General features: G+C 40.5%; 1 long non-coding RNA gene across 2 annotated transcripts; it reads left to right on the forward strand.

Annotated features, from left to right (window-relative positions):
• The first annotated feature begins 1,823 nt into the window (after nt 1–1,823).
• LOC112145143 lies at nt 1,824–8,899 on the forward strand. Of its 2 annotated transcripts, none has more exons than XR_002919025.2 (10): nt 1,824–2,289; nt 3,481–3,551; nt 4,491–4,618; nt 4,719–4,898; nt 4,992–5,035; nt 5,301–5,384; nt 5,582–5,634; nt 6,804–6,899; nt 6,990–7,073; nt 8,575–8,899. It is a non-coding gene; the product is annotated as an uncharacterized LOC112145143 (long non-coding RNA). The 2 variants fall into 2 exon arrangements; XR_002919026.2 differs by having other exon boundaries at nt 4,801–4,898.
• The last annotated feature ends 628 nt before the right edge of the window (nt 8,900–9,527 follow it).

The following is a 9,527-nucleotide window of genomic DNA, read 5'->3' on the forward strand; positions in this document are numbered from 1 at the left end:
ACTGCTGAAGCTCACAACGGGCAACTTCATAAACAGCTAAGAGTGAAGAAAACAGCTGCTGTCCACGCACATAGAGAATAAATCATAGACTTCTCAAAATTTGACATAAGTTTGACCAAAAAATTACAGACAAAAGTTTACAAAAAAGGTAAAAACAAATCAAAATGTGATCAATAATTGATCAATTTTTGCCTCATTTGGAAAGTTTGTCAGACATGTGTGCAGGGAAGGGCGATGGCTGCTGTCATAATTCCCCGTCCCTCTCCATCTTCCTGCTTAAGTCTGCTGGTATTCAGTGCATGATGATCTAAAACAACTGTGACTGACCCCCAGATCAAGCATTCGTTCCCAAAATGTCAGCTTCTGGGTTGTACATCACCAAACTGGCAGCAGACAAATCCCTGGCAGGACAAAGAAGGAGCCCCCTCGGCTCAAATCAGCTTCTACCTCATTTTTTAAATATATCGTTTTTTAATTTGGAAAAAAAAGGAGGCTGCACTTAAGTCTCAAAACATGAGCAGTAGCCGCATCAGACGGTAAATGATTTTGAGGAACACAGTAAGGAGAGCCTGAGGGGTCAGCTGTTGCTCGGGCTGCAGAGAGATGTGCCGGGACGCCGACGCCGGCTTTGCACGTCCCGGACTCTGGGGTCTGTCGGGGTGTGTGTGTGTTTATGAGCCGCAGTTTGTGAACTTATTTAAAGCCGAGCAGCTCTGGGGACTTTCGGGATTCATCTCCTCCTCATGTGTTATCAGCATTCCAGCTTTTCAAATAGTGCACCAAGTGACATGGGACATAAACCAGCCTCTGCCTCTGTGAAGTGACTCTTGTCCCAGAATAGCCCCCAGCCCACTCTATCTGACTGATGCCTAAGAAAGTTTCAGCCATCGCAGCGGCACCTCTGTGCCCGCCACAGATAAGGCCGTCAACAAAGATGGCTGACCCTCAAGGCGAAAACATCCCTGATAGGGGCAGAGAAAGCCATTTCTGGCGTGTTTGCTTTAGCTAAATTTGACACAAGCAACAGTTAACGGTTGATCTCCCCATCAGGAATCCTGGCTTTGTCTATTCTGAGAAACTGTGGTCCTCTGTCCCTCCCCCACTTCCCCGAGCAGCACTGTCACCCTGCTCCCATACCAACCTCTCCCAGAGCTCTGAAGGTCAGACTCGCTGGGGCAGGAGCGGCGCAGAGCTCGCGAGACAATGACAGGACAATCCAACAAGCAGAGGTCTCAGAGTTCAACCACCATCATCTGACTCCAAACACTAACACAAAGCAGATCTTTCTCAGCCCATGGGAGACACTGAACTGTGAAGTCACTCCGCCATCTTCTTCTATTAATAAAATGATGTCTATTTATAGTAGCATGTTTAATGCTTCTCAGATCCTGAAATAATCTCTTCTAAAGTTGCATCCTCAGTGGCGGCACACAATAGCAAACATCCCAGCCTGCTGAGCTCGAGGGCAACCTGAGTGCACGGCATCAATGTCATTCTGAGAGGTTGACAGAGATGATTAGACTCTTTCTATGAAACCTAAATATATATATTTTTTCTGACAGCCTCCTTTAATCTCTGAGCTACTTTTCTGCTTTTATATCTTATATGTCAATTTTCATTGTCAGTTTGATATGTTTTTGTTATAAAATCTTGACAAGTTTCAAAGAAAGTAAGGAATTCCTCTGCGCTGGGATGCTCCCAGTACCAGGCTCTTCCACTCCCTCGGCAGTGTGAACGCTGCATGAAATAACTGGGATACAAAAATAGTCTGCTGGAGTTTAGCGCTATGACAAAAACGCTGCTTTCCTTTTGTGTCAATTGAGACAGGCGCTCAGCAGCCAATGGGCTTCAGAGGAGGTGGCACATGCTAATGAGGGACAAATGTCCACTGACCGTGACCTTGAGGAACGCGCTATAAATGTGGGCACACCTCGGTGGGGCGCATTTCGTTGTGCTTACTCTCAGAACAACGAACAGAGTCTTGTTTCAGTCTGGCCTTCTCTTTAAGAGAAAGTTGCACTCTCTTAAACTTCATCCAAGCGACTTTTCTGTTGCGTAATTTTCATGTGGTGCCATTTTTACGCACGGGCGGCCTCTTCTGCCTCCTCAAAGTTTCAGAGAAAAGACTCCAGAAAACAAACTACCCAATGGCTTCGTGTCTTCTTACCAGAGGAGTCGGCTCTGCGTACAGTCTTGGGAGGAGTTGTTTGGACGAGGAGAGTTTGGAGAGTCCACAAAACTGGAGAGGAGCTGCGCCGCGGGGCGCGCGGGCAGGCCAACTCCAGCGAGGTAGTGCGCATGTTTCTGAAACGTTTGGTGGGAATGTTTTCAACTGATCTGGAGTTTGTCTTGTAACCCTTTATTATTTTTCAAGTATTTTTTATTCTCAAGATTAGTCTGAAAAACACTTAAAATATTTAACAGATTAATTCTTAGAAAAATAGAACACGTTTCTTTTGAGACATTCATACAATTGTATTTTATTTGCTCCAGACTTTTAATTTAAAAAGTTTCAAGATAGGTTTGACAGCATGGGTGTTTAAATGAAGGATATATTTGCATTTGCAAGAAAATGAAAGATGAGAAGAAAAAGCTTCATCCTGCTCCAAACGCTTCTGCTTTCATTCTGCGTGACCTCCTCTTCCTCCTGTCTGCCATCAGTCTGTCTGTCCTTTTGAACCTAGCAGATGTCACTCTGCCACTCCACTCTGGAGACGCATTGGAGTCTTTGTATTTTCCATTAAAATTGATTTTTTTTATTTTTATTTTTGTGTAAAAGCTTGTGTATGCAGCTTCAAAGTCACTCAGCTCCTTCATGAGCAATGCAAGACCAAACACAGCTTTATTTTTTCTTTTATTTCTTTTTTTCCATCTCAGATTCTTACATGTTTTCTTTTTCCTTTTTGGGGGAAAAAAACAGACAGAATAAAATCAATCACCCTGTGGAAAGAAACTGTTTATTTTTAAATTCTGCCTTCTGTTTTTTTTTTCCCAGGTTTCTCTTTCTCTTTCTCTTTAATTGGGTCCTTTTTTTACTTTCTACTTGTTTATTTTGCATTTTCAACATTTCTATCAAAAAGAATATAGTGCCATTAGATTATAAACTCAAATCTTAATCTAATTTGTGTCCATGGATTATTTCTATGCTTCTGCTGCTTGCCTCTTGTACTAACATTTTTAATTTTTGACGGTAAATAGTTTATTAGGGTTTCTTCACCGTTATTCCTTTACAGTGGTAATGAATGTTTATGTCTCTGAATAGTTTAGGATTCATCTAAAATCTCCACTTTTCCTCCTACTTATAGTTCTTAAAAATCAATCTTCAAAAATGCTTTAAAATTTTGTTCCTTTAGTTGTATCATTTTTATGTTTGTCGTAAAGCCACGAGGATTTTAGTTGCAAATACAACACACACGCACAAAAAAAATCACATTATTATTTAGTTATATTTACCTTTTGAACGGTTTTGTTTTTTCACAGGGAACTCTGGATGATCTAAAGGCAAAGTGAGAAGTTTGTCTGTGATGAAATGAAAAAACAAGTCACTGTAGGTGAGTGAATCTAAAAAAAAATCTATAGTTTGATGTTCTGTATTGTTTGAAAATTCTGACATAAACATAGATTTTGTGAAAAACCCACATGAGCTATAATATACTCATAAATGTACATTTCATACATCATAATAAAGAGTGTATAAAGCCTTTAAACAAACTGCTTATATTTTTAGAACTGAATAAAACGTATTAAATAAGATTTAAAAAAAATTGCAAAAGGGTTAAATTGATCAGGGAAATGGACACATATGCAGCAAGGGATGCTTGGATTTGTGAGGTCATCCTCTTAAAAAAAATTGGTCAAGGCAGGAGTGTAAGAATGTGGGCCTCGAGGACCGATTTCCTACAAGTTTTCCAACCAATCTGCCACTGAAGCTCCTTATTGGCCAGACGCACCTGATCCAGGTAATCAGCAGCAGATAAGACGGGATTTCTGGAAAACCAGCAGGAGGCCGGCCCTCGAGGCCTGGGGTTTGGGGTTATTTGGGCTCTGCGGCGAACTTGACCTCTCATGAGGTGTAAAGACCTGCTTTTCGTGGAGTTTGTCCTGCAAATAAAACAAATAGGTTTATTTTGATTTTGTGATTTTCTACACTGATTCTTCAATCTTCAGAGTAAATCAAACTAATTCTGGACCAAACAGGCAGTCTGGAATCTTTTTAATCACTTGTTTAATAAAAAAAAAATAATAATTTGGTGTGCTTTATTTTCAGTGACTTTTTTATCTGTACAGAGATTTGCTAGGACTTTGTGTCAAATAAAAAAATCAATTAGATCATCACTCAGTTTAATCAGTTTTAAGAAGAAGCAGAGCTTTTTTAAAATTTCTCTTTCATGTTTGGCGGTCAGGTGGGCACCTGTCCTCATGCCTGAAGCTTTCTGTGTGAATGACAGGCCTGTTTCTTCCATGTGTGTATTTTTGTGTGGGCGCTAAAGGTCGCCTATGCTGTGGGAGCACTGGCCAAAGCCACATGTGACTGTATGTTCAAACCGAACGGTGCGCCCCCCCCACTCGGCTTGATTCCACATTAGCTCCTTACATCAGTGCATCTGCGATCTATGAGGTGAGTTCACTGATTTTTCACACTATGACACAGATAAAAGTAATGTAGATATTTTGTTCATGGGCTCTTTTAGTTCCAACATTTGTTGTTGATTTGTCAGCTGTTCTGCATTCCTGTCATCACACTTCAAAGGCAGATGTACCGCCGCCACCATTCAACAAATACACATATTTGTTCTGCAGTTTGAGCATCTGGTCAAGCATCTGTACATTAAAACTGTATGAAAATCTCCATAGAAATCCTCTCATTTTTGGAATTTATCTGAAAAAATGTCAAACAAGTGAGTTTCACAATTTATAACATGTTGTACAAACATATTTTTGTAATGATCAGAACTTTGTCTGATAAAAACCCAATCTGTGGTGTGTTCCAGCATCAGAGACCAACGTAGCTGCAGAGAAGGTGCTTCAGGTAAAGGTAGGTCATGTCCCGGACCTGAATGTGCTCACTCTCTACCACTTCAGAAAGAGCCGTCAAAAGGACAGCCGGGGCTGAGACAGTTAAGACTTGCAGTGATGTTTAGGGCAATGATGACATGAACATCACTTTAAGTCTGTGCTGACTCCTCTCTTCTTCACGACGCGATTTTCTGCCAGAAGACAGAACAGAAACTCAGTTTTTGTGTGCATTCACCTTCCTGAATTACGTTTTCTTAGTGATTTAAATTGCCTTTCTCGTCCAGGTGAAGACATCCATCAGGTATCATTGAGACCTAGTCTGTAGCTCCTTGGTCAGGTTGAAGAATCTCCAGAATCAGCAGATACAGGTGACACTCATCTTTTTTTACATTTTTGTGTTTTTTTTATGTTTTTACTCAAACATTATAATACATTTCTACAGGCTGAACTCAATTTAGACCATTGATTTTCCATGTTTAAATGTTTCATTTTATCTTTTTGAAACTTATATTTGTCATCAGATACATCAATGTGCTTGTCTGTTTTTGTGTTTTCACTTCTTCAGATGGCTGCAGGCCGCTTCATGAGGATGGATCTACAGAAGACGATGGAGAAGAGGTATGAATCAAAGACATTTCCTCCTCTTGTTGTCTTAAAGAGTGGAAAATGTGCGCTTGGGTGCAGGAAAGTCCTTGAGCTCTCAGAAGGACCTCCCGCACCAGTTGCTTCTCCCAACAGGTTTAATCCCACGCTCAGCCTTCCGGCCTCTGATACACTATACCTTTGCATTTACTGCCCTACCGGAGCGCGAGTGGCATGCAAGGGTAATGTTATCGGCGTGTGTGAGGCGTGTGCTTGCCCTTGTTTGGTCGGCAGGCATGTGTGTGGCCCCGCTGTTAATAAGGCCTCAGTTTCTGCCGTGCACACATATCCCATTCGCAGGTCTCTGGCCCATTCTCTCCCTGCGCTCTTTCTAATTTCAACAATGCAGACGGTGTCCTCAGAGCCAGGTGGCGACATGTGTCAAGTAGCAGCTGGTCAGGCCTCCCTAAAAATACAACTCCCCCTCCCTGGACGCCGATGGCCCCCGGCCCCTTTTGTCTGCGGCGCCTGTACTTCTAGGCAAACGCATTGATGGGATGTGTGGCGGGTGACGGAGGATTAAAAGCCAGCGGGCTCAAAGAGGGTTCACAAATAAAACAAAAATGCTCACCTTTTTAGAGCCACCTGGCGTGGACTGAAGTAAAAATGTGAACCGCCTCGCCACGGAGGCGGGCTCTCCTTTAAGTCCTTGACCAAACCAAAGGTCCCTATTTACAGCTGTGAGACACCGTCCCCGCTGGGACTAAATCACCCTGGCAAGAGTGTGGCTGCAGCCATGAAACATCAAAAGCAGCGTTTGGTGTTTGATTTCATGTGATTAGATATAATGGGACTGGTAGCTCAGAGATAAGTGCCAAAAGTTAGACAGCAAGGAAAAGTCAATAAATAAACGGGGAAGTCCCACTTTCATCCCCATGACCCACTTTCACTGAAGGTTCTGGCCTCATCTGAGAGCCGGTACAGCTGAAGTGGAAGTTTTACTTTGATATAATTCACCGTCTGCCTGCTTACCAAGACGGAAATAGGCAGGACACTGTTTGAATTCTACTTTATAATAGAAATCCTTCAGTTCCTCTAGAATATAAATTATGACTGCCACAAAAAAATCAAATGTATAAAAAAAAAAAAACCTTTATTTTGAAAATAATCTTAAAAATAAAAGTCTTATTTTCTTTCTTTTGCAGCTAAGCTGAGACCTTTTCGGAAGTGCTGTTGTTGAGAGTGGAACAAGCCAAAAAAAGGAATCCATCCGATGAAATATCATCCTGGAACTGCATGCAGTGAGTGTTCCAACTGATTCTCCACACATTTCCCCACAAACAAAACCCTAAAATGTTTTATTTTTTGTGTGTGTTTTGTGGTTGAAGCAGAAATGTCGCCTGAATGTGGCTGCTCACCAAACGCAAACAGGATGGGAGACTTAAAACCCTGAGAGGAGAGAAAACATGAAAACAGTGAGTCACAGTTATAAAAAAATTTGATCTTTATTAACAAATAGAAAAACAGTGTAAGGACCGAAAATTTTATTTTGAAATTATCAGATGAATTCTAGGAACAATGTGAATTTCAAAGCAAAGCTTCAATTTGAAAATAAAAGCTTTTAGAGGAGACTTTAAATGTCTGAAACATTTAAACCTCCTTAGCAAGTGTACTACAAGTATACTTAATCATACTAAGAGTGAGGTGGTATACTTGAAGTTTACTTTTTATATAATATCTACATATTGTAAAGTTAAACTGTTCCAATTTAGTTTAAGAAGTTTTTGGTTAGTAAACTTCCTACACTACACGTTCATGGTCTATAGTAGACATAGTATACTTAGGTACGCTGAGGGCTGTTTAAGAAGATAAACCCTTAAACACTAAACTATATGATTTAAAAGGGACTTGAGGAGGAAAACTCGTTGAGTTTTATGTGTATAGTGACCATAACTGAGGAGCCTTTGAGCAAGGCAGTGTTGTTTGTGACATTCAGCTGTAGGTTGAGATGATTCCACCAAATGTTGGTGCTTCAGCTAAAGTGACACTTTGCTTCTTTTCTGGTTTGGAGGATTGATCAATTAAACTTTCAGTAACAACACAAACAGGATTTTTTGGGGGGATCATAATCCACAAAAACCCAATCTCTGTGGTCTTTGATCCTTCCGTTTAAAATCATCTTCACGTGGCGCCCTTTAGACACTCCAGATACAATGAAGCTAACCTCTCACAAACAGACGAGTTCAGCTTGAAATAGTGAAGAAAAAAAAGCTGAATTTATGGTTGTTGGAGGGCAGCAGATCAGATGAAATCTCCTTCCACCAGTCAGAGACCTGCAGACAGAACTGTGACATGACTAGATGAATGCAAGTGTGCAGGGAGGTGCGCACGGGGCAGAGTTGTGATGAATCAGGAACTGGTGGAGCAGCTGGAGAACAGGTGGATGGAACTGTTTTTATAATGAGGGTTGCAGAATTTCAAACAAGCTGCAGGACTTTCTCCCAATAGCTGGAGTGGACAGGTTGACTGGATCAGACCTGTGTGGTTTGGTTGACCTGGTGACGTTATGATTCTGTGATTCTTCACATAGAGGAATTTTAGTGTACTTCATTGGAGATCGAAACCATGGAAATTCACTTGGACCGGCCTCTAAAGTCAAAGAGGAAGTCACTAAAGTGTGGACAGAATGGTGGAGGTTTGAATTTTTGTGTAATAATAATAATAATGTAACCAAAGGAGAAAGGGTAAAGATAGAGTATTGGTCCCAGGAGAGAACCCTGAGGAACGCCTAAGTTAATGGGATTTAAGGATTTCCACGTAATGATTTGAGGTAAAAGGTCATGAGTTTTAAAACTGATCTACCTCACTCAAATATACAAAATATTTTGAAGAAGAAGTTCACCTTAAGATACATATAACCGAAAATGATCTTCTATAAATTCACTGTAATTTGTTTTTGAAATGTTTTTCCTGCAGGGAGTTCAAACGCTCCAGTAGGACCGTGTGCTGCAAACAGAAACCTGTTGGTTGGAACCAAGGAAGTCACCGGAAAGGAGATCCAACATTCATATTCTGTCGCGTTCCTGGACGCAATCGGACGAACTTTAAAGGAAAGCAACCTGCAGATTCCTAGAACATCTGACTTCAGAGAAAATGTTATCTCAGATGATAAACTTTCATAGTTCATAGTCTGTTAACAGCTGCTAGTAAAGATTTGTATTTACATAATATGAGAGAACATTACAGAAGTCAGCTGCTAAGGAAACGACTCTTTAAGCCCTAATAAAACATTTAACCTTTATGACTCAGTTTATTCCGTTTCTCTGTGACCAGTTGTCAGAACAGGAGAATGAAGTTCATTACCCTGTTGAAAGCAGAGCTTGAGGATCATGATACAATTTTATCAAATAATTTCCTGTTTTTGATGTTTCAGCTCATCTGAATGATTCAATTTCAAGGGTTTTCTAAAATTAAACTTCCCCTGAATGTATATTTTGCAAAATAAACAGTTCCACAATTCTGCTTAAATTCAGCAGATGAAAATGACAAACACGATTAAGGTCCAGGCTTTTTCTTAAGTGAGTATCCACAATCACAACAGACCCCAGTAACAGTGAAGTGAGGCGGTACTTTGCACCAAAAAGCACATTTTTACAATCCGTTTTTGTATAAATCTGCCAAAAATGAGCTAAAATGTTAGATGAAAGCTCTTGTTTGGTCATAAGTGACTCAAACAAATGAAATATATATACAGTAATTCTCTCACAACAAAAAGTTGAACTCATTTATCTAACAAGAATCCTAAAATTCTGGGAGTTCATCTGAATGGATACATAAAGTCAAAGCAGCTAATTTGTTTTTTTGGATTTATCAGATCTCGTCTTGCATTCCTGTTGAGGAAATAACCCAAATCCGTCCTCAGTTAGCTG

Source organism: Oryzias melastigma, linkage group LG5 (assembly GCF_002922805.2).
Source record: "Oryzias melastigma strain HK-1 linkage group LG5, ASM292280v2, whole genome shotgun sequence".
NCBI lineage: Eukaryota > Metazoa > Chordata > Actinopteri > Beloniformes > Adrianichthyidae > Oryzias > Oryzias melastigma.